Genomic DNA, 26126 nt, shown 5'->3' on the forward strand with positions numbered 1-26126 from the left:
CCGATTTTGTTGAAACTTGAAACGTAAGTTTATAACCCAAAGATCTTGGTTCCTTTTCATATTCGCGCATATCGGACCGTAACTTCCCGAATTATGGCCCCTGATTCTACGAAAAATCGCGTTTTTAGCTTGTGGACCTTATAGAGGTCATAATTTTTTATCCGATTTCAAAAACCGTATTATATCACCGTTACACCCTAAGGACGACTGAGTTCGAATTTCGTGAAAATCGGCCTAAAATTGACAGACAAAATGGCCGCCGTTCGTTCTCAAATAGCGTAAAAATATGGTATATCAAGGTTGTGGACCCTATAGAGGTCACAATTTTTATCCGATTTTGTTGAAACTTGAAATGTAAGTTTATAACCCAAAGATCTCTGTTCCTCTCGATATTCGCGCACATCGAATTGTAATTTCTTGAATTATGGCCCTTGATTGTAGGAAAAATCAATTTCTTGTTAGCTTGTTCTCTATCCATCTCTCGAAAATGTGGGCGTATCCTGCCTGGCAGCCGCTGGTTTTCTCATTTGAGAGGCCAAATAAAAATTAGAACAATACAATGTAGATCCAAAATGATTGCTTCATCGATGTAGCACACTGCTGTGATGCCGCATCTTCCCCCTGGTCCAAGATTTTGGAACACTGCAGGACCCACTCTCTGGTTCAGGCCGATTCCACCCCATACCATTATGCTTGGACCTCCCCATTGGTCAGAATAACGCCGGCCACGTCGACGCCATATTCTGGTCCTGCCATCTGTATAACACTATGGGGTCTATATACTGTGGAGGTATTCTGGTTAATGTTTCGTCGTCGTTAGCTAGTACCACTGACAACAAGAAATAGGCTAACAACACTGGTGGTCTAAAGTCGGGCAATTACATCATAGTCTGATAATCCAGATATGTAACACAACACAGTTCTATGGATAACAATCACTATATTATATACACACGACGTTTCGACAATAATTCACTGGTCGTTATCAAGCATACATTTTACAAATGAGGAAAAAATTGTGACAGTATTATATATACGTACATTGAACAATGATATGAGAAACCATAAGTTAACAATCATGAAACCCTAGCTTGATTGGGTTATCAAATTAAGTATGCTAAGATTAATTATATCGTGTGTATATAATAGTGATTGTTATCCATAGAACTGTGTTGTGTTATATTATGTTCAATCGCTAAATGCCATTCAAAGATTAAATCCAAATATGGTAGTCCTATGTGTTAGAAACGTGGTTAGCTTATATTTAATGTCATAGATATGTGTCTAGTTTCCTGTATTATGGATGTTGTAAAGATATAAAAACATAGTTAACGTAAAAAGTGTTCCAGTCTTAATTTAACATTGGAAATAGTTATCACAACGTGAAATCGAAGAAAGGCCTAGACGATAGTATTACCCTAGTATCACGGGCCGTATCACAAAGGGGAAGTAATTCATAACTGATCTATTTAACGACACCGTAGTGTCACAGTCCTTTATTTGGTGCCGCGACACAGGATAGTGTCACAGGCGTTTATTTGGTGCCGTTGACGTAAGGATCTCGACCCTGATGTAGCAGTGAAGAGAATATGCGTCACACGTTGGATGTGGGGGGATTTGGCGGAGTGATTTCCACATCTAACCAGCGACTCATCGCACTGTATAGTGCTACATATTTGTGTTGGAGACGTCCAAAACCTGTGGAAGAAATCTAGAAGAAGACAGCAATCAAAAGAAATCTATCTAGTGGGCAGAGTTGGTGGAAATAGTCGGCCAATGGGTAAATACATTTTTTCTGAAAATTCAACATGTAAATTTGTTTAACTAGACCAATTAATATAAGATTAAAATTAAATAAGATATAGTATATATAGTTAGGTATATTAAAATTGTTAAACTGGATTTAAAGTGAGTCTAAGGGGTAGGTTGAACAAATGTTTTTATTAACTAAGGAATAGGGAAACAGAATAGAAAAAAAATAACCAATGATATCTCCGGTCAATGTAGAAGGAAGTTCGAAAATGGATTGCGTGGTTGACACGAAACTCCATAAGAATTGTTCTTCTTGAGGCATAGATCGTAACTATATTTCGAAAAGTCTATTGATAGGTAGACGATTTGTTTGTACATGAATGTAATGTACCTGTATATGTAAGCGGTGTTTACAAGCTGAGCTTGTAATCGTATCCTTGTATTCTTTGTAAATTTACCTATTGTAATCAACCTGACGTTTCTTTTGCTGCTTAGTATATAATAAACTAACATCTGAACATGTCTCTTGTTTACTGTGTTTTTTATTTAATTTTACATTTGAATGACGAAATTGGTACTGAACGAAAAAAGCTAACGAGAAGCCACTTTTCAGGTCAATTTTGAACCAAGTGTCTTCTGTCCCCAAAAATACTTTTTGACTTTATTTAGTAATGACGATCGAGGCTAGGCCCAAAATTCAATCGCTAAATTCAATCGGATTAATTTTACTGAAATTTTCAGAAAATTCCCTTAACATTTTCAAGTGTTAACTATTATCTTTAACTGTATTGATGTTAACTGTATCTTTAAATCAACGTGGAACTCGTTTCCCGCCAATTTTACCCCCCCCCCCTCCTCCACACCTGCAACCCCCACCACACTCCACCTCCCCACAAATCAAAACAGTTATCCAGGGGCATCATATACACTTCTCTTTAGAGATATACAGTCCTAGAAATTTATGTTTTATTAATATATATAACGTAATCATCATTTATGTCAACATAATGACATTTCCCCCCAATTGTAGATATTGGACCCTTCATATCTCGAAAACGCCCCCTTAAACGCCTGATCACCACACAGGTCCGGAATCTACGCAAAAAACTGGTCTCATAAATTCACCAATGAGTAAAAAGAACTAGCGATAAACGAAAGTTTTGTCACTACATTGAGCCGGGCTAATTAGTCCTACATGCATTAATAAAGAAATTACAAAGGCATCCAATCTTAGCTAAAAAAAAAACAACCCAAAACACCTCCGTATTTATCTCAACGTTTTTTAGCTACGTTCTCGTAGGGTCAAATCCGAATTTAGATAAATTAGAAATAACCGAACAGAAAATATATGAACACAAATCTGAATATTACTGGAATTATTTCTTATACTTTGTTTCTGATACATTTAAACCTTTATCCAAACCTCATACAGCCAATGAACTATTTATATTTCAATCTTATAATACATTACCACACAAACTGTGCCATGACCAATCTTTAAAATTATCAAAAGACAATGTATTAAAATTGTACGATGACTATAACCTAATAAACAACCATAAGACTATACATGTACTATATGATAAAATTATGACAAATCTAATGTCAGTTATGACATAAAAACACAAAACGTAAAACCAAAAATCATTTACAAAACAAGAATTCACTTTGATACAAACATTCCATTACTAAATGGGAAAAATAACTTGGTAACTCAATCAACGAATTTGAAATGAAGTCAATATTTAATTTGACCAATAACTACAGACATATCTAGATTATACAAATATATTCACAAAATAATTTATACCAACTTTAAAGTTTTTATACGCCCACATTTTCATGTGGACGTATATTGTCGTCGCCCCTGTCCGTCCGGACGTCTGGACGTCCGTCCGTCCGTCCGTCCACAATTTGTTTGTGGACACTCTACAGGTCACAATTCTTATCCGATTTTAACGAAACTTGAAATATAGGTGTATCTCAAAAAGATCTCGGCTGCGTTCGATATTGGCATGTATCGGATCGAAACTTCATGGATTATGGCCCCTGTTTGTACGAAAAATCACGTTTTTGGCTTGTGGACCCTATAGAGGTCACAATTTTTATCCGATTTTGTTGAATCTTGTAATGTAAGTTTATAACCCAAAGATCTCGGTTCCTTTCGATATTCGCGCATATCGGACGGTAACTTCCTGAATTATGGCCCCTGATAGTACGAAAAATCGCGTTTTTAGCTTGTGGACCCTATAGAGGTCATAATTTTTATCCGATTTAAAAAACCGTATTATTATATCACCGTTACACCATAAGGCACCATAAGGACGACTGAGTTCGATTTTTGTGAGAATCGGCCTAAAATTGACAGACAAAATGGCCGCCGTTCGTTCTCAAATAGCGTAAAAATATGGTATATCAAGGTTGTGGACCCTATAGAGATCACAATTTTTATCAGATTTTGTTGAAACTTAAAATGTAAGTTTATAACCCAAAGATCTCGGTTCCTTTCGATATTCGCGCATATCGGACCGTAAGTTCCTGAATTATAGCCCCTGATTGTACGAAAAATCGCGTTTTTAGCTTGTGGACCCTATAGAGGTCAAAATTTTTATCCGATTTAAAAAAAAACGTATTATTATATCACCGTTACACCATAAGGACGACTGTGTTCGAATTTCGTGAAAATCGGCCCAAAATTGACAGACAAAATGGCCGCCGTTCGTTCTCAAATTATGGTATATCAAGGTTGTGGACCCTGTAAAGGTCACAATTTTTATCCGATTTTTTTGAAACTTGAAATGTAAGTTTATAACCCAAAGATTTCGGTTCCTTTCGATATTTGCGCATATCGAATTGTAATTTCCTGAATCATGGCCCTTGATTGTAGGAAAAATCACTTTCTTTTTAGCTTGTTCTCTATCCATCTCTCGAAAATGTGGGCGTATTCTGCCTGGCAGCCGCTGGTTATCCGATTTTGTTGAAACTTGAAATGTAAGTTTATAACCCATAGATCTCAGTTCCTTTCGATATTCGCGCATATCGGACCGTAACTTACTGAATTATGGCCCCTGGTTTTACGAAAAATCGCATTTTTAGCTTGTGGACCCTATAGAGGTCATAATTTTTATCCGATTTTAAAAAAAACGCATTATTATATCACCGTTAAACCCTAAGGATGGCTGAATTCGAATTTCGTGAAAATCGACCCAAAATTGACAGACAAAATGGCCGCCCTTCGTTCTTAAATAGTGTAAAAATATGGTATATCAAGGTTGTGGACCCTATAGTGGTCACAATTTTAATCCGATGTTGTTGAAACTTGAAATGTAAGTTTAAAACCCAAAGATCTCGGTTCCTTTCGATATTCGTGCATATCGGACCGTTACTTCCTGAATTATGGCCCCTGATTGTACGAAAAATCGCGTTTTTAGCTTGTGGACCCGATAGAGATCGTATTATTATATCACCGTTACATCCTAAAGACGGCTGAGTTCGAATTTCGTGAAATTCGGCCCAAAATTGAGCTTGACAGATCACTTAGAAAGGCCAGGTATGGCTTGTAATGTGTCTATTTTATGCTTTTCAGGTATGTAGAGTCCATTCCCACTATCTTAAATGAGATTGTCAGAATCCAAGCGTAGAAAATATGGTATATATATATCAAGGTTGTGGACCCTATAGACTATAGAGGTCACAATTTTTATCCGATTTTGTTGAAACTTGAAATGTAAGTTTATTACCCATAGATCTCAGTTCCTGTCGATATTCGCGCATATCGGACCATAACTTCCTGAATTATGGCTCCTGATTGTACGAAAAATTTCGTTTTTAGCTTATGGTCCCTATAGAGGTCATAATTTTTATTCGATTTAAAAAACCGTATTACTATATCACCGTTACACCCTAAGGACGAATGAGTTCGAATTTCATGAAAATCGGCCCAAAATTGACAGACAAAATGAACTTGATACAGTTGGGCGGCGTTAAGCGACCCGCCCCCGTCCGACTGGGCTACTCTGTATTATCTTAGTTCACTGCTACCACTGCTCAATATTGGGCGGTGAACTAAATCAACCATCATAATTGTTTTCATTCGGGTAATTTGCATAGGGACTGAAATTAAATTGTCTGTGAAGAGTTCCACATTTGGCGTGCTTGACACCGCGGCCTGGTACCGTGCCCAGAACGCCACGCTTATCGCGGCAAAGTGTGAACGAGGCTATAGTATCTAGTTGCTTCGGAATTAAAACAACATGTAGGGATTTATAGAAGACTAAGCTATATTTATGTTGTTATCTTAAACCCCGTTTACATTAAAAAGTTCAAGCGTGCAGCCACGGCACGGTTACTCTTTTTGTAGGGTAAAGCGTGCATTACCTTTAGTACGGATCCGGTCCGGCTCCGGTCCGGTTGCGGATACGGAAAAAATCACTTTCATAGAATTTTAGTAAGAGTGTTTTTCTATATGCGGGTGTGGATACGGTTCTCTATGCGGCGTCCGGTACGGTTTTTCGAAACGGACCATGTCGCGACCGGTACGGAAACGCATGCGGAACCGTGTCCGTAAACGCACATAAGGAACACAGTTTGGGTAGCCCGCACAGCAAAAAGCTACAAATAGGTAGGGAAATTCCAATTTTCGCCCTTTCTTGGACACGTGTTCATGGAATCAGAAAAAGAAAAGATGAAAATCGAAAGAAAGGACATAGAGAAACTGATTGAACTTGTACGTTGCCATCGATGCCTGTATGGTGCAAGCTGTGCAGGATATAAAGATGCACAACTGGTGCACAATGTCTGGTAATCAATTTCCCAGGCTATGGGATACGATTCCATCAAAGGTGAGTGATCAAACTATCGATGCATAGTGACTGATAAGCAGATTGTATTCTATCATTACATCAGTCAACTGTATCGCACATATTTCATTGCTATGCCATCGTCAGTTTTGCTATATAGTTTACATTTAAGCATGCCCTTAATTTTTAAAACCTTGTTCACTCTAGAAGGACCTGGCATCACTAGGGCTTGAAAGTCTCCCCTTTTGTTTTTCCATTTCTTTATCAGTATGTACGCTGCAGCCAATATTATCAATGTTTTTTCTTCTTCTACCAAAGTTGACAATGCCGGTGCCATGTTGTAAAGAGAGCCCTTCCGCTTGAATAACCGCATATAAGGATACACAACCTGAGGTGTGCCATGTCGGCTCCCGGGCCGGAGCAGCCGAACCGGAGCCGGACCGGATCCGTACTAAAGGAACTGCAGCTTAAACGGGTAAAACATAAGCGTGCCGTACTGAGTACAGTGCCACTCTGACCCACTGAAGGTTGTGTATCCTAATATGCGGTTATTCAAGCGGAAGGGCTCTCTTTACAACATGGCACCGGCATTGTCAATTTTGATGAAACTTGAAATGCATGTTTATAACCTAAAGTATCTTGGTTCCTTTCGATATTGTCGCATATCGGATCGTAACTACCTGAATTATGGCCCCTTTTTTAGCTTGTGGTCCCTCTGAAGGTCACAGTTATTATCTGATTTTAAAAATCGTTTGAATATATCACCGAAACACCATAATAAAGGTTGAGTTCGAATTTCGTGAATATTGGACAAAAACTGCCGGACAAAATGGCCGCCGCTTGTACGCGAATAGTATAAAAATATATCAAGGTTGTAGACCCTGTAGAGGTCACAATTTTAATCTGATTTTGATGAAACTTGAAATGCGTGTTAATCACCCAAAGATCTTGGTTCTTTTCGATATTTGCGCATATCAGATCTTAACTTCCTGAATTATGGCCCCTGATTGTACGCAAAATCGCCTATTGTAGCTTGTGGTCCCTCTGGAGATCACAATTATTATCCGATTAAAAAAACCCATTTGATTATATCAACGTTACACCGTAATAAAGGTTGAGTTCGAATTTCCTGAAAATCAAACCAAAACTGCCGGACAAAATAAAATGGCCGCCGCTACGCGAATGGTGTAAAAATATGGTATATCAAGGTTGTGGACCCTGTAGAGGTCACAATTTTAATCCGATTTTTATGAAACTTGAAAAGTATGTTTATAACCCAAAGATCTTGCTTCCTTTCGATATTTGCGCATGAATTATGGCCCTTGATTGTAGGAAAAATCACTTTCTTTTTAGCTTGTTCTCTATCCATCTCTCGAAAATGTGGGCGTATCCTGCCTGGCAGCCGCTGCTTGTCCGATTTAAAAAAAAACGTTTTAGTATATCAATGTTACACCCTAAGATTGGTTGGGTTCGAATTTCGTGAAAATCGGCCCAAAACTGACAGACAAAATGGCCGCCCCTCGTTCTCAAATAGCGTAAAAATATGGTATATCAAGGTTGTGGACCCTCTAGAGGCCACAGTTTTCTTCTGATTTTGATGAAACTTGAAATGTAAGTTTATAACCCAAAGATCGCGGTTCCTTTCGATATTCGCGCATATCGGACCGTAACTTCCTGAATTATGGCCCCTGATTGTACGAAAAATCGCGATTTTTAGCTTGTGGACCCTATAGAGGTCATAATTTTTATCCGATTTAAAAACCCGTTTTAGTATATCACCGTTACACCCTAAGGGTGGTTGGGTTCGAATTTCGTGAAAATCGGCCAAAAACTGAGAGACAAAATGGCCGCACCTCGTTCTCAAATAGCGTAAAAATATGGTATATCTTAAGGTTGTTGGCCCTCTAAAGGTCACAATTTTCTTCTGATTTTGGGGAAACTTGAAATGTAAGTTTATACCCAAAGATCTCGGTTCCTTTCGATATTCGCGCATATCGGACAGTAACTTCCTGAATTATGGCCCCTGATTGTACGAAAAATCTCGTTTTTAGCTTGTGGACCCTGTAGAGGTCATAAATTTTATCCGATTTAAAAAACCGTTTTAGTATATCACAGTTACACCCTAAAGATGGTTGAGTTCGAATTTCGTGAAAATCGGCCCAAAACTGACAGACAAAATGGCCGCCCCTCGTTCTCAAATAGCGTAAGAATCGCGTTTTTTAGCTTGTGGACCCTAGTCATAATTTTTATCCGAATTAAAAAACGGTTTGAATATATCACCGTTACACCCTAAGGATGGATGATTTCAAATTTCGTAAAAATCGGAACAAAACTGACAGACACAATGGCGGCCTTCGTACTCAATTTAATAGCGTAACAATATGGTACATATCAATGTTGTGGACCCTCTAGAGGTCACAATTTTCTTCTGATTTTGATGAAACTTGAAATGTAGGTTTATAACCCATAGGTCTTCATTCCTGAATTATGGCCCCTGATTGTACGAAAAATCACGTTTTTAACTTGATGTCCCTCTAGATGTCACAATTATTATCCGATTTTAAAAAAAACGTTCAAATATATCACTGTTACACCGTAATTTTGGTTGAGTTCGAATTTTGTGAAAATCGGGTTAAAACTGCCGGACAAAATCGCCGCCCCTCGTACGGAAATAGAGGTCACAATTTTGACCTGATTTTGATGAGAGTTGAAATACATGTTTATAACGCAAAGATCTTGGCTCCTTTCGATATTCGCGCGTATCGGATCGTAACTTCCTGAATTATGGCCCTTGAATGTACAAAAAATCACGTTTTTAGCTTGTTGTCCATGTAGAGGTCACAATTTTTATCCCATTTAAAAAAAACATGTGAATATATCACCATTACATCTTGGTAATGGCGTATATCCGAACGTAACTCCCTGGATTATGACTCCTGATTGTTTGAAAAATCACATTTTTATCTTGCGGATTCTCTAGAGGTCACAATTTTTTTTTCCAATTTTAAAAACCGTTTAAATATTTCACCATTCCACCATAATGAAGATTGAATTCGAATTTCTGGAAAATCGAAATGAAAAACAAAATGGACGCTCTTTGTATGCAAATTTAGTAAAAGTATGCAATACGAAGGTTGTGGACCCTCTAGAGGTCACAATTTTTATCATATTCTGATGAAACTTAAAATATATCTTTATATCCCAAAGATCTTGATATTTGCGCATTTCAGACCATAACTTTTGGATTATTGCCCCTGATTGTACAAAAAATCCCGTTTGTTTTTAGCTTGTTCTCTATCCATCTCTTGCAAAATGTAGGCGTATCCAGCCTGGCAGCCGTTGGTTTTTATATTTTTGAACTTTTTCACTTAAAAATGTGGTATGCGGTTTTTTTTGTGGAAAATTAATAGAAAATTTACCAAAAAATATGTTCTTCACTTAGATGAGCTAAATCGCTATTATCTGGGACTTAGAAATTGGCCCAAATGGCTCGCAACTCATATAATAATGTAATCTGATTGTATATAAACAGGGGCCGTATTTATAAAAATTCTTAGAGTTTTCATAACTTTTACTCTAAGACTTCCTAAAACAACATTTAGTTAAAAGTTACTCTCTAGAAATAATTATAAAGGGTCTTAGAGTTACTTTTAACTAAATGTAAGACTAGCGGGTCCTAACCAAACTCTTAGCGATGTAACCATGGGAAATCCGGGGATTCCCCGAAGTTATTTATAGCTCAGTGTTGATGTCATGCAATCACTCTACTCACTGTAGGTTGACTGACGCCGAAATCGTCACCACTACACAGTTGCATTTTACCAGTAGCTAGGAAACGAAACGTAATGGCGATCTTCATCTCAGCGTCGATTGAGAAATTTCGTTTAGTAGGACTCGTAAGTAGATGCCGAACTAAATCTGTCACAAAAAGAATCCCACCCATGTCCATTCGATATCTCCTTATCAACTCGTCATTGTTGTACTCCACTAAGAAATCTCTTCTTGTTTTAAACTCCCTTAGGCGGCGTACACGGACGGCCATGTTAACCAAGATAAGAGTACTTTTAACAAGTTAGGAGTGCTACAGGAGGACTCCTAAATATGTGTCATAGTTAGGAGTAATTCTTAAAGTAAAATGTTTTATAAATAGGTCTTATGAAAATCTACAAAGTTAGGAGTAATTTTTGACAGTTAAGAGTTGGTTCCAACTCTTAGAATTTTTATAAATTTTATAAATACCGCCCCTGATTTACATTCAATTGTTTCCGTTTTGACTGAATTTCAAATCAGTTATGTCCAGCGAGAAACGGCATGAGTCTCAACCAAATGCCAATTTCTAGCGTCTGGTTATTCCAGTCTATTGCGCATGCTCTCCAGATAAGATATGGCGTCACCGTTTGACATGAGTTGTTGAATATGTCTAGCCTCGTTCTTTGTGGTCATTTGTTACAAGTGACGCTGAAACGCTCTATGGTACACGATTCGTGTACCAATGGTAAAATGTTTATTTTGTCTTATATATTGGATATCAGGGGCGGTATTTATAAAAATTCTAAGAGTTGGAACCAACTCTTAACTGTCAAAAATTACTCCTAACTTTGTAGATTTTCCTAAGACCTATTTATAAAACATTTTACTTTAAGAATTACTCCTAACTATGACACATATTTAGGAGTCCTCCTGTAGAACTCCTAACTTGTTAAAAGTACTCTTATCTTGGTTAACATGGCCGTCCGTGTACGCCGCCTAAGGGAGTTTAAAACAAGAAGAGATTTCTTAGTGGAGTACAACAATGACGAGTTGATAAGGAGATATCGAATGGACATGGGTGGGATTCTTTTTGTGACAGATTTAGTTCGGCATCTACTTACGAGTCCTACTTAACGAAATTTCTCAATCGACGCTGAGATGAAGATCGCCATTACGTTTCGTTTCCTAGCTACTGGTAAAATGCAACTGTGTAGTGGTGACGATTTCGGCGTCAGTCAACCTACAGTGAGTAGAGTGATTGCATGACATCAACACTGAGCTATAAATAACTTTAGGGAATCCCCGGATTTCCCATGGTTACATCGCTAAGAGTTTGGTTAGGACCCAAGTCTTACATTTAGTTAAAAGTAACTCTAAGACCCTTTATAAATATTTCTAAAGAGTAACTTTTAACTAAATGTTGTTTTAGGAAGTCTTAGAGTAAAAGTTATGAAAACTCTAAGAATTTTTATAAATACGGCCCCAGAAGCCTACCTTTTCCCGGTAAGATTACAACATCAATGTTGATTTGAATTGACAAATAATTCGTGTTTTCAATGTGTAAGACTTTCGATGATATTGAGATGGAGACTTGGCTACTTTAAGTTCACATAAACATCTTCATTCCGACATTTATTTCATAGAAATTGACAGAAAACTACTAACTAGAGCAGGTAGGATAAAATTGATTAACGCTAGTTGATGACCTTAATCGCAAAAGGGGGTATGCATGGGTTGTTTTGGGGGATTGAAGGAAAAACGCATTACAATTACAGTTTTAATTTTAATAATCAAATTTGAAAAAAAATGGGGGTGGCCTAAATGAAAACGATATTTGAACAAGTGCGTTTTTTGTTTAATTAAAATTACAAACTATTCCCAAATTTTAAACATTATTAAATATATTCGACTGACAATCTCGACCGGACTTGGGAGCAACTCCAACTTTGGCCGTTTGAGTTAGGATTTGTGGCGGGTTTGTAGTAAAACGCTGATGATTTTGCCGTAATGACTCCCGTCCGCTCAAACGATATCCCACGAGACCATGAATTAGCGTCATATAGATTCAACATGGCGTCTAGGAATGCAGAATATATCCTGGATGAATTGTTATGTTTTCTTGGCACTCCATTTTTTCAAATTCCTGTGTATTCTTTCATAGAAAATTATTGCTTAAGTATGCGACTTTATTCTGGTTTTAAAAAAATAAACAGTTTTATTGAAAACTGCATGGAAATCGCGTTATGTTATAGCGCGTTGCGACGTAACATCGGGCTAATTCAATGATTCTCAACCTTTTTTGCCAACGGCACACCTTGGAACACATGAAGAAATTGCGGCACACCTGGCTAAATAGGCCTATATATGAAAAATATTAGAATTTTGCAAAATAAATTTATGGCAAGTCATAGACGGCATTAGTTCTGCTCTGAACGTATGTCTCAGTACACTCGCCCTATCCCTGTAGGTTCAGGAACCGTCCTATTGATTGAATCCTTCACTTGGCGAAAAACTTCAACTTCCCAGTAAATTTTACTGGGAAACTTTTTACTGCTAAATGGTCGCGAGTCAGTCCCTGTGAACGCTTGAACAATGTCACTGAACATCTTAGTGAGAAAATAAGACCTTGCTTACCTCGCTAGTACCAGAATGAGCGACACAACACTCTGTTAAAAAAATGCGTCCCCGTCTTCTAAATCACTTGACCGATGCCATTGATTATGGCCGCTGATTGTACCAAAAATTGCATTTATAGCTTGTCGACCCTCTAGAAGTTAAAAATTTTATTCGATTTAAAAAACATTTAAATGTGTCATCGTTAAACCATCTCTATAGTGACCATTGAGGTTGAATTTCGTGAAAAATGGAAAAATGGCTGCTCCACGTACCGGTACTCAAATGTAGTAAAAGTGCGCAATACCATGCTTATGGACCCTCTAGATGTCACAGTTTTGATTCAAGTTGACTGTAACTTCGTGGATTATGCCCCCTGATAGTATGAACTATCACATTTTTAGCTAGTGCAACCCTCTAGAGGTCACAGTTTTTATCCAATTAAAAAAAAAACTGCCCGACAAAATGAACGCTGCCCTTATGCAAATGAAATAGTATAAAAGTATGTAATACCAAGGTTGGGATAAAAATATCAAATGGGCAATTAAAATTGATTTTGGCGATAACATTTTGTGATACTGGCGATTTTTTTGGGAACTGCTGGGAAAAAATCTGAAAATTCTAATCGTATCCTAGATTAACCATTCCATTGACTGTCAATCAGGTGGCAGGCATACTATAAATTGATCAACTCGCTGATAATCTGAATCGTGTCAATGAGTAATGCTTTAATAATTGTCTCGGATTAATAATTAGTTGATTGATAATTGCCTATTGTAAAGCCTATCTCAAGTCACTATTTACTCCTAGTGTTTATCCAAGCGGTGATTATTTGATGTTTCGTTTCGCCTTGAAAGAAATAAATGGCCGACAATTCGTTACGAGAATTAAATATCTTGATAGTTGAATTTCATTTACTGTGGCTTCATACGGCGTTTAAAATATAGAAGCATGCCTAATCGGATATTTTCAATTTAATTTATTTATATTATCACCATTGGTCGGAAATGTAAGTACGAGTCCAGTAGCGACGATTCTTGACTGAGAGAAAGGTCTGCCATTTCTTTATAATATCGTGGCTAAAATGCTTTAAAGTGAACGAAGAGAATAAAAGCATCTGTTACATATAAAATTGAAATTTATGTCATTCTATCGGGGATTCAGATACCTTAACGTGTCCTAGGATGAGATTTGACATGTAAATACTGAAAATATATTGTGCAATACAGTGTGCAAAAAGACTAAAGTTACCGCCAAAATCTCTGATCTTAGTAAATTCACTCACAACTGGGCTTATGTATTATGTAAAGACAAATATTTTAAGTTGTTGTATATTGTAATTATATAAAATGAGTTCATCCGTCTGTCTGTACATCCGTCTGTCTGTCTGTCCATCACAATTTTCGGAACACAATAACTCTCTTTTTAATTGAGCTAGAATGTTCAAACTTGGTGTAGGTGTTTATTTGGTCAATGCGTTGATGGACTTCGAAGATGAGCATTTTCTGCTTAGGGTAAGCAGAGATAAGCAATTTGATTGGTTGATGCTTTGGGGCACGATAACTTTAGTTTTAATTAAGTGAGAGTGATGAAACTTTGTGTATAATTTCATTACATCAATACCTTGACTAAGTTCGATAATGAGCATTTTCTGCTCAGGGTAAGCAATAAGCAATTGGATTGGCCGAGACTTTGGAACATAATGACTCTCCTTCTAATTGAGCTAGAATGTTCACCCTTGGAATGGGTGTTTATTAGGTGAATGCCTTGATGGAGTTCGAAGATAAGCATTTTCTGCTTAAGGTAAGCAGAGATAAGCAATTTGATTGGTTGATGCTTTGGGACATGATAACTTTAGTTCTTATTAAGTGATGAAATTTGGTATATAGTTTTATTACATCAATACCTTGACTAAGTTCGATTATGTGCATTTTCTGCTCAGGGTAAGCGGGGTAATAAGCAATTTGATTGGTCAAGACCTTTGAACACAACAACTCTACTTCTAATTGAACTAGAATCTTCAAACTTTGTGTAGGTGTTTATTTGGTCAATGACTTGATCGAGTTGTATCATTACCTTGACTTATTTCGATGGTGAGAATTTTCTTCTTAGGCTAATGAGCGATAAGCAATTTGATTGGTCAAGACTTTGGAACATAACAACTCTGCTTTTAATTGAGGTAGAATGTTTAGACTTGAGGTAGATGTTCATTAGGTGATGGGTATCACATGGGTAAGACGCTCGCTAGCCTGGAGGTCGGGTGTTTGATCCCTGCATTGGCCGAGAAAGTTCATCCAGATTTTCTGGAGTGGTTTCCCCTTGTCAGGGATGCAGGACGGAGGGCCTGACAAGGACAGCTGTCTAGTCGTTCGGATGGGACCAAAAACTGAGGTCCCGTGTACAAATTGGCATGCACGTAAAAGATCCCTTGGCAGTTGGAATTCGAAATAAGAGTAGGCCATAGTGCCGCTGCCCGGACAAAATTTCCCTCATATCACACTGTATGGCGTATGCCTGTCTTCATTAGCCCAATTTAGGAGCAAAACAGTAGGACGTTAAACCCCATTTCATTTCATTTCATTAGGTGAATGTCTTGACTGAGTTCAATGATTAACATTTCGAGCTGAAGCTAAGCAGAGCTAATCAATTTCATTGATCAATGCTTTGAGACAAGATAATCTTGATTCTATCTGATAGACAGTGATGAAACTTAGTGTAAGTTTGATTGCTTGATACTTCTGAAAAAAAAATAAATGTGCGATTAATTAATGTGTGTCATCTTTTTATTTTGGGATTTTGGCGGGGGACATCATCCTCACTGCTGGCTTGTTTTTTTTTAAAAACAGTTTTTGATGGCAGTGTTGAAGATAGTGATGAATACAGAACAATCCATAAAGAGTATAAACTAATGGTGAATATATTTATTGTTTAATTTAATTCTGTAAGTTATATACTTCTAAAATCTCACACCAAAGTATTACTAGGATATTGATGAATTATGTTATGATTATGAATGAAACATCTTTAAAGAGTGTAAGCTCTCCAATCCTGCTATTTCTTAATATTTTCAGATTGATACTCTGTTACAAGCATTCCAAGATGATTCTGGTTTAACACATGACAAAATCATGAAAGCTTTACAGGATTTAAATTCTAAACCGGATATCAGGGAAATATTTCAGGTAACTATATCAAATTTGAACTTTATTACAGAGCGTTGTTGAGTCTTTACCATAGAAAGAGTATGTGAATGGTAGGAATCATTAAAAAAGATAAATATGAAATACAAACACCACTGCAGTGCAATGTTATAATTAATTACCCTAAGGGCAACATTATTTTTGTGTGATTTGGACATGACATGAACTATTAACAGATACTAGTTTTTGGTATTTCAAATTATAAGATGCTTGATAGATTACTCAGGTGATTTGGCTGCTGCAAACATACGTTTTGTTGTCTGGCAGCCTATCTTTACTTGAATTATGGTCATATTTGTAATATTTATAATTATTGTCCCCCGCCTTTCGAAGTAAGCAGGGGACTATTAAAATGGGTTCGTCCGTCCGTCTGTCTGTCTGTCCGTCAAACTTTTTGGGACACAATAACTCTCTTTCTAATTGAGCTACAATGTTCAAACTTGGTGTAGGTGTTTATTAGGTGAATGCCTTGATGGAGTTCGAAGATGAGCATTTTCGGCTTAGGGTAAGCAGAGATAAGCAATTTAATTGGTTGATGCTTTGGGACACAATAACTTTAGTTTTAATCAAGTGAGAGTTATGAAATTTGGTGTATAGTTTCATTACATCAATACCTTGACTAAGTTCGATAATGAGCATTGTCTGCTCAGGGTAAGCAGAGCAATAAGCAATTTGATTGGCCGAGACTTTGGAACACAATAACTCACCTTTTAATTGAGCTAGAATGTTCAAACTTGGTGTAGGTGTTTAATTGGTCAATGCCTTGATTGAGTTTGAAGATGAATATTTTCTGCTTAGGGTATGCAGAGATAAGCAATTTGATTGGTTGATGATTTGGGACACGATAACTTAGTTCTATTTAAATGAGAGTGATGAAACTTGGTGTATAGTTTTATTACATCAATACCTTGACTAAGTGCGACAATGAGCATTTTCTGCTCAGGGTAAGCAGAGCGATAAGCAATTTTATTGGCCGACTTTGGAACACAATTGAATAACTCTCTTTCTACTTGAGCTAGAATGTTCAAACTTGGTGTAGGTGTTTATTAGGTCAGTGCCTTGATGGAATTCGATAATGAGCATTTTCTGCTCAGGGTAAGCAGAGTGATAAGTAATTTGATTGGTCGAGACTTTGGGACACAATGATTCTTTCTAATTGAGCTAGAATGTTCACACTTGGCGTAGGTGTCAATTAGGTGAATGCCTTGATGGAGTTTGAAGATGGGAATTTTCTGCTTAGGGTAAGCAGAGATAAGCAGTTTGATTATTTGATGCTTTGGGACACGGTAACTTTTGTTCTAATTGAGTGAAAGTGAGGATACTTGGTGTATAGCTTTATTATATCAATACCTTGACTAAATTCGATAATGAACATTTTTTGCTGAGGGTAAGCAGAGTGATAAGCAATTTGATTGGTCGAAACTTTGGAACACAATAACTCTCCTTCTAATTGAGGTAGAATGTTCAAACCTGGCGTAGGTGTCTATTAGGTGAATGTTTAAACTTGATGTAGATGTTCATTAAGTGAATGTCTTGACTGAGTTTAATGATTAACATTTTGAGCTGAAGCTAAGCAGAGCTAATCGATTCCATTTGTCGATGGTTTGGGACAAGATGATCTTGAATCTATCTGATAGAGAGTGATGAAACTGAGTGAAAAAAATAAATGTGCGATTAAATAATATGTGTCATCTATTTATTTTGCAATTTCGACGGGGGACATCAGCCTCACTGTTGGCTTGTTTTATTAACAGCAAACCATAATTTTTCAGTCTTTATTTGAACAAGTTTTAGCATCAGAAGATTTTAAACTATTTGTTCAGTTAATGATACAGAAGAATAATGAATTACAACTTCAAGTTTTAATGATGATAGTTAAAGCTAGAGGAGAGTTACCAGATAGTTTACGTAAAGATGCTCAGAACAAAAAACCTCAACCTACTAGTAATGAACAGGAAGAGGCCATTCTTAAAGCAGTTTTAAGGTTTGTATTAATGCAAGATGGGAGTAAAATTGACAGCTTGTTTCTTCTAGTGTACATGCTTTGCAATTGGAAAGCCAAAATTCGCTCATACAGCTATCCAACACAGAAATAACATAGTAACATATTGAGATTTTCTATTTAGACAAGCGATCTCTGGATGTTCAAAATGTTGCATTGCGGCTATTCTGATTTGTTTTGTTGGTACGAAATAGTGTTTGGCATCACTGGCATGCATGTTGCTAATAATATAATGCAATCAAAAGGGATTGAATTTATACATCCTGATAGCATCCCGATTCCATAAAATATTATGAATGCAATAATGGCTATGTTTTTTTAATGGATTTTGTTCTGCTTTGTGAAGCTTTTATCAAGTAATCTTCCTTTCCAGAGTTATCCCCCTTTTTCAAATGTAGGTTAGACAACGAAACATACGCCCACAGCAGCTAAGTCGTCCAAGCAGTCAACAAGAGTTGTCGCATATTTTTATACGCCCACATTTTCATGTGGACACATATGTGAGCCGCTCCACCAAAACCAGGCGCTTGTCGCACAACGTCATTTTGTGCTACAGGCACAAAAACATTGTTAACAATGGATTTGGGTCAAAATGTCGATTTTGAGATTGAGGTTGGAACATCAAGAAATACAAAAGAACTTTGTGATTTGAGAAGGATTTTGACGATCTCAAAACTGGAAATGGTGTTTTGGGGGAATTTTATGAGCCTACCTGATTAAAAAGGCCCAAGAAATGACGTCTATTCTGTGATAAAATCGGCGAAAGTAATCTAATGTTTAGAAAATGCACATGATACTTGATGCTAATCTCCATACATCATTGGAAAGGTCGTGAACTTAACTTTCATATTTGGATATATCAAAGGAAAATTCTTTGTCAGTAACGAGTCAGTTTAACAAGATAAACCGTAGGCCTTCTCGTTGCCACGAATGACAAATACGCGATTTCATTGGCTGAAAGGTCTGGCTCTTGCTCGGTGTGTAACATGGGCATGCACAACAAGGATGTAAACACAGATTTGTTGACATATATCTGTCAAATTCATCTTTTTGTCCCCAGCCTTTCGAAGAAAGCAGGGGACTATTAAAATGGGTTCGTCCGTCTGTCTGTCCGTCAATAACTCTTTCTAATTGAGCTACAATGTTTATTAGGTCAATGCCTTGATTGAGTTCGAAGATGAGCATTTTCGGCTTAGGATAAGCAGAGATAAGCAATTTGATTGGTTGATGCTTTGGGACACGATAACTTTAGTTCTAATTAAGTGAGAGTGATGAAACTTGGTGTATAGTTTCATTACATCAATACCTTGACTAAGTTCGATAATGAGCATTTTCTGCTCAGGGTAAGCAGAGCGATACGCAATTTGATTGGTCGACACCTTGGAACACAATAACTCTCCTTCTAATTGAGCTACAATCTTCAAAATTGGTGTAGGTGTTTATTAGGTCAATGCCTTGATGTAGTTCGAAGATGAGCATTTTCTGCTTAGGGTAAGCAGATCTAGAGATAAGCAATTTGATTGATTGATGCTTTTGGACACGATAACTTTAGTTCTAATTAAGTGAGAGTGATGAAACTTGGTGTATTGTTTCATTACATCAATACCTTGACTAAGTTTGATAATGAACATTTTCTGCTCAGGGTAAGCAGAGCGATAAGCAATTTGATATGTCGAGACTTTGGAACACAATAACTCTCATTCTAATTGAGTTAGAATGTTCACACTTGGCATAGGTGTCTATTAGGTGAATGCCTTGATGGAGTTCGAAGATGAGAATTTTCTGCTTAGGGTAAGCAGAGATAAGCAATTTGATTGGTTGATATACATGAGACACAATAACTTTAGTTCTAATAAGTGAGAGTGATGACACTTGGTGTATAGCTTTATTACATCAATATCTTGACTGATTTCGATTATGAATATTTTCTGCTGAAGGTAAGCAGAGCGATAAGCAATTTGATTGGTCGAGACTTTGGAACACAATAACTCTCCTTCTAATTGAGGTAGAATGTTTAAACTTGGTGTAGGTGTTCATTAGGTGAAGAATGCCTTGATGGAGTTCTATGATGAACATTGTCTGCTTCCGGTAAGGAGAAATAAGCAATCTGATTGGTTGATAGTTTGAGGCACGATAACTTTAGTTATAATGAAGTGAGAGCAATGGAACTCCGAATATAGATTCATTATATCATTACCTTGACAAATTTCGATGGTGAGAATTTTCTGCTTAGACTAATGAGCGATAAGCAATTTGATTGGTCAAGACTTTGGAACATAACAACTCTGTTTTTAATTGAGGTAGAATGTTTAGGTGAATGTCTTGACTGAGTTCAATGATTAATCTTTTGAGCTGAAGCTAAGCAGAGCTAATCAATTTCATTGGTCAATGCTTTGGGACAAGATAATCTTTATTCTATCTGATAGAGAGTGATGAAACTTAGTGTATAGTTTGATTGCTTGATACTTTTGAAAAAAAAAAAAAAAAAATGTGCGATTAATTAATGTGTGTCATCTATTTATTTTGGGATTTCGGTGGGGGACATCAGCCTCACTGTTGACTTGTTCTTTTTTTTTTTTCAATAGTTTCATGAATGAAAATTTCATCATTTCGTATTGATATCAACTAAGAAATTTGAAAAAATGTCATCCATGTCTAGACCCGCTGCCCATGTTGCACCATACCTAAATTCAGCCAAGTAAATCGGTATTTAAGACCCGGGAGATGAAATTTTACTGTATCGGCGAAACCTGGCGTGTTTGATGTTTCTACTACAGTGGAATCTGTATGAGCAGCCACATCTCCTTGTAAGTGGTCACGATAAATTCCCCCCGTAAAAATTCTATTGTTTCATCTCTTTATTCAATGGTCACTCCTCTAACGCGGCCAGCAGTCACTATTTTACTAGTAAATTTAACGAAACATCGCCCATTTAACGGCCATTGTTGAATGATATCATCTTGTCGTACTTCGTCACACCCCCGCTAATCCTGTGAGTAGTAGTTAAATAACTGGACCCCCACTAATCAGGTAAAAAGAAATGTGAAAATAACAATAAACCCGGGATTATCTGTTAATTAATTAATCTTTTGTTTTATTAAACGACTAACCTGATCATTGTTTTCACACGTAACGAAACATTATTTGATACTGATTGAATAAACTAAAAGTACCGACAAAGCTGCGAGTTTTGTCACGATCATCTAGTATCTCTTTTCCATTGCCACTTTGTTGTTAAACAGACGTTTTAGCGCCTCCTATAATATTACATACAGAGTTACACCCCTTGTAAATCGGTGACAAAATCAGTGATGTTTTTATACGCCCACATTTTCATGTGGACGTATTATGCCGTCGCCCCTGTACGTCCGTCCACAATTGTTAGTGGACTCTCTACAGGTCACAATTCTTATTTGATTTTGACAAAACTTGAAATATAGGTTTATCCCCGAAAGATCTTTGCTGCTTTTGATATTGGCATGTATCTGATAGAAACTTCATGGATTATGGCCCCTGATTGTACGAAAAATCACGTTTTTAGCTTGTGGACCCTATAGAGGTCACATTTTTAATCCTATTTTGATGAAACTTGAAATGTAAGTTTATAACCCAAAGATCTCGGTTCCTTTCGATATTCACGTTTATCGGACCGTAACTTCCTGAATTATGGCCTCTGATTGTACGAAAAATCATGTTTTTTGGCTTGTGGACCCTATAGAGGTCATAATTTTTATCCGATTTAAAAAAAACTTTTCAATATATCACTGTTACACCCTAAGGGCGGCTGAGTTCGAATTTCGTGAAAATCGGCCCAAAACTGAAACAAAATGGCCGCCCTTCGTTCTCAAATAGCGTAAAAATATGGTATATCAAGGTTGTGGACCCTATAGAGGTCACAATTTTTATCCGATTTTGTTGAAACTTGAAATGTAAGTTTATGACACAAAGATCTCAGTTTCTTTCGATATTTGCGCATATCTAATTGTAATTTCCTGCATTATGGCCCTTGATTGTAGGAAAAATCACGTTTTTAGCTTGTGGACCCTATAGAGGTCTTAATTTTGATTCGAATTAAAAAAAACGTTTTAGTGTATCACCGTTACACCCTAAGGATGGCTGAGTTCGAATTTTGTGAAAATCGGTTCAAAACTGACAGGCAAAATGGCCGCCCCTCGTTCTCAAATAGCGTAAAAATATGGTATATGAAGGTTGTGGACCCTATAGAGGTCAGAATTTTTATCCGATTTTGTTGAAACTTGAAATATAAGTTTATAACCCAAAGATCTCGGTTCCTTTTGATATTTGCGCATATCCAATTGTAATTTCCTGATTTATGGCCCTTGGTTGTAGGAAAAACACTTTCTTTTTAGCTTGTTCTCTATCCATCTCTCGAAAATGTGGGCGTATTCTGCCTGGCAGCCGCTGGGTTTTTGTTCATGTGCTTTTTTGATAAAATAATATTAATTCATCGATTTTCTTCACAAAAATGGATAAATATTATCGAATGCATGACAATGATAGAAAGTATTATCGAAGGTTGGTACAAAATGGCAAATTATGTCCGAGATTTGAGTAATGAATTTTCGTTCTAAGCAAGTTTCAGCGACGGCCAAATTTACCGATGCAAGTATTGGTATTTGCTCCTGATGCATCCAAGCGTAAAATGTACTTGATATCAGCAATTTGTTATTGTTTGGGGTAAGGCCGTTTTCTTTCATTTTAAGAGCAAAAGTACACTGTGGTTTACACTATAAGATTGGTATCGTTTAATATGGTTGTTTTAGCGCGAATAACGATGCATACAGTTTAATTTCAAAACATCGTTTGATAATTGATAATAACGCTTGAAAATTACAAAAATCGTTTAATTAGTACTATCGTTTAATTTAATGGTACACCGTTGAATTTCTCCGAGAGGTGTTTAGAAATGGGGGATCCGTTTACTTATCTAATGGGTTTAATTACTAGCCGAGCACTTTAATTTCCCGAGACGCGTAAAAAAATTAACACCCGATGAATTTATCTACAGGGTTTAAATATTAGACAAAGCGTTTAATTTCCCGCAAGTCGTTTATCCGATCGTTTATTTTGATTTCGATTATTTACATATGAATTACGAATAGAAAAGGTGAATATAAAAAGAAAATGCACAACCATCGATGCTCGCCTTACCGTGGTCGTAGTATTATTATCCATTATAAATAGTAATTCCGCTATTGACAAATACATCAAAAATCGGTAAATCACGTTCGAGGTAATTAAACATTTGGTGAATATAAAAAAAAAGCACACCCATAGATGCTCGCCTTACAGTGGTTGTATTATTATTATTATCCATTATCCATTCAAAATAGTAATTCCGCTATTGACAAATACATCAAAAATCGGTGATATCTTAGACAAGTCACACAGATCCCAGGTAATCACAAATGAATAAACTTCCACCTGTAGACGCCACAGGAAGAGATCGAAGTCAACCCCGCAATGTAATGTTGAACGACGATAATCTCATGAGACTTCTCACTGGCGCCAAAATCTCTATAGACAAGCTGTCGCCCATTTTCATGCGGGTCAAACAGTATCAACAGGAAATATGCTTCAATGAATACTGCCTTGATGTTACGTAAACACTTGACTGCAGTACAACGATTACACCATGCGTAAATATAATTCTCAATTGCATGAAAATTCTTAAACAAAAACATAAAAAAATCTCAAGTAATTACGCATTGTTTGGATTGCTTCATTTAATTAGCTAAGTGAGAGTTCGGTTGTATTTACATAAGCTTACGTAATCCGATTTTAAATAAAATGTTAAACACTTAATTAATTGCTATGGATTAATAAAAAAAATGATTAACTGAGTGAGATGTATGAAACTTTATATACCGGTAACAATTATGGAAATTCTTGTATATATGATGTAATAAAAACATTATTATAGTAAATGATAAAAAAATCAGTTCCCGGGAAAAGTATGATAATTCTTTAACAACCAATGGTTTTCTCAAATTAGTATAAAATTAATACATAAATAAATCATTAAATGGTTATAAAGCTGTGATACCTGACCAAAAGTTGTTACATGTATGTTTTTCTTGATGAAATATTAAAATCAAAATGAAAAAGACCGAGAATAAGCTTACGGTCACATACATGTATAATTGTGTTAACTCGTCCACTCAAATCCGAATTTATATCATTGCACCTCGAATTCCGTATAAGAATCAGCTTAAAATACCATAATGCGAATCGCAACACATTGTGGTCTAAACTGTCATAAAATAAATGATAAATCAATGGAACCTGTTAGAAGTTGGTATGTTGGAGTTGATTAGCAGGACTGCTTGTCGAAAAGTCCAATTTTGCCAAATTTGATAAGCAAATTTTAGGTTTCAACATACAACAACTAAATAATTATATTTTAATTGGATAGGATGATTAGTTGAAACCATGTTCAAATGAATATCTGATGAGTGAATTGTCAAATGATTAATAGTCAGTTGTTATTTTTATCAAAGGTGAGTGATATTTGCTCAAATATATTGTTTTTCATTAAATTAAAAATGTTTGGCCGTTATGACCAAATTTTTTGGCCGTTATAACCAAACTGTTTGGCCGTTATGACTAAAGTAGGGCCGCTTTGACCAAACCTGTTTTTGGCCGTTATGACTACATCCCGCTAAAACTTTGCTTTTAACAGTAATAGATATTTGATACTGGATGATCGTGACTAAACTGGCGAAGAAATGTCGAAAAATCGTTATAAAAACTGTCCACAACTCTTTACAGTTAAAAAGGGGAAATAAAAGTTTCCATGCGAGAAATAAAAGAAGCAATATTTATGATTAGCATATGCGCGAATTAATTAGCTACTTTGTGGCAAATTGATTAGCATCAGGCAAGAATTGATTCGCAAACTGCGATGGGAACCCGGTTATCGATTCCGCTGGACGCTCTAGAGGCTAAAGTTAATATCCGATTGACTTTAAATTTATACACAGTGTTTAAGGTCATGAGATGAAGAAGCCTATTGATTTTCAGCGATTTACGGTAATTACTGCCAGAGTTATGGCCCTTGATCACTTTAAAAAATCTTGTGGACGCTCTAGAGGCTAAAGTTAATATCCGATTGACTTTAAATTTATACACAGTGTTTAAGGTCATGAGACGAAAAAGCCTATTGAGTTTCAGCAATCTCGATAATTACTTCCAGAGTTATGGCCCTTGATCACTTTAAAAAATCTTGTGGATGCTCTAGAGGCTAAAGTTAATATCCGATTGACTTTAAATTTATACACAGTGTTTAAGGTCATGAGACGAAAAAGCCTATTGAGTTTCAGCAATCTCGATAATTACTTCCAGAGTTATGGTCCTTGATCACTTCAAAAAATCTTGTGGACGCTCTAGAGGTCAAAGTTAATATCCGATTGACTTTAAATTTATACACAGTATTTAAGGTCATGAGATGAAAAATCCTATTGATTTTCATTGATTTCCGATAATTACTGCCAGAGTTATGGCCCTTTATCACATCAAAAAGTCTTGTGGACGCTCTAGAGGTCAAAGTTAATATCTGATTGACTTTAAATTTATACACAGTGTTTAAGGTCATGAGACGAAGTAGCCTATTGATTTTCAGCGATTTACGATAATTACTGCCAGAGTTATGGCCCTTGATGACTTTGAAAAATCTTGTGGACGCTCTAGAGGCTAAAGTTAATATCCGATTGAGTTTAAATTTATACACAGTGTTTAAGTTCATAAGACGTAGAAGTTTATTTATTTTCAGCGATTTTTGATGATTACTGCCAGATTTATGGCCCTTGATCACTTCAAAAAATCTTGTTTGTAAATGCTCTATAGGTCACAATTCTTATCCGATTTTGACGAAACTTGAAATATAGGTTTATCCCCAAAAGATCTCGGCTGCTTTCGATATTGGCATGTATCGGATCGAAACTTCATGGATTATGGCCCCTGATTGTACGAAAAATCACGTTTTTAGCT

The sequence above is a fragment of the Patella vulgata genome, chromosome 5 (genome assembly GCF_932274485.2).
Source record: "Patella vulgata chromosome 5, xgPatVulg1.2, whole genome shotgun sequence".
Taxonomy (NCBI): Eukaryota; Metazoa; Mollusca; class Gastropoda; family Patellidae; genus Patella; species Patella vulgata.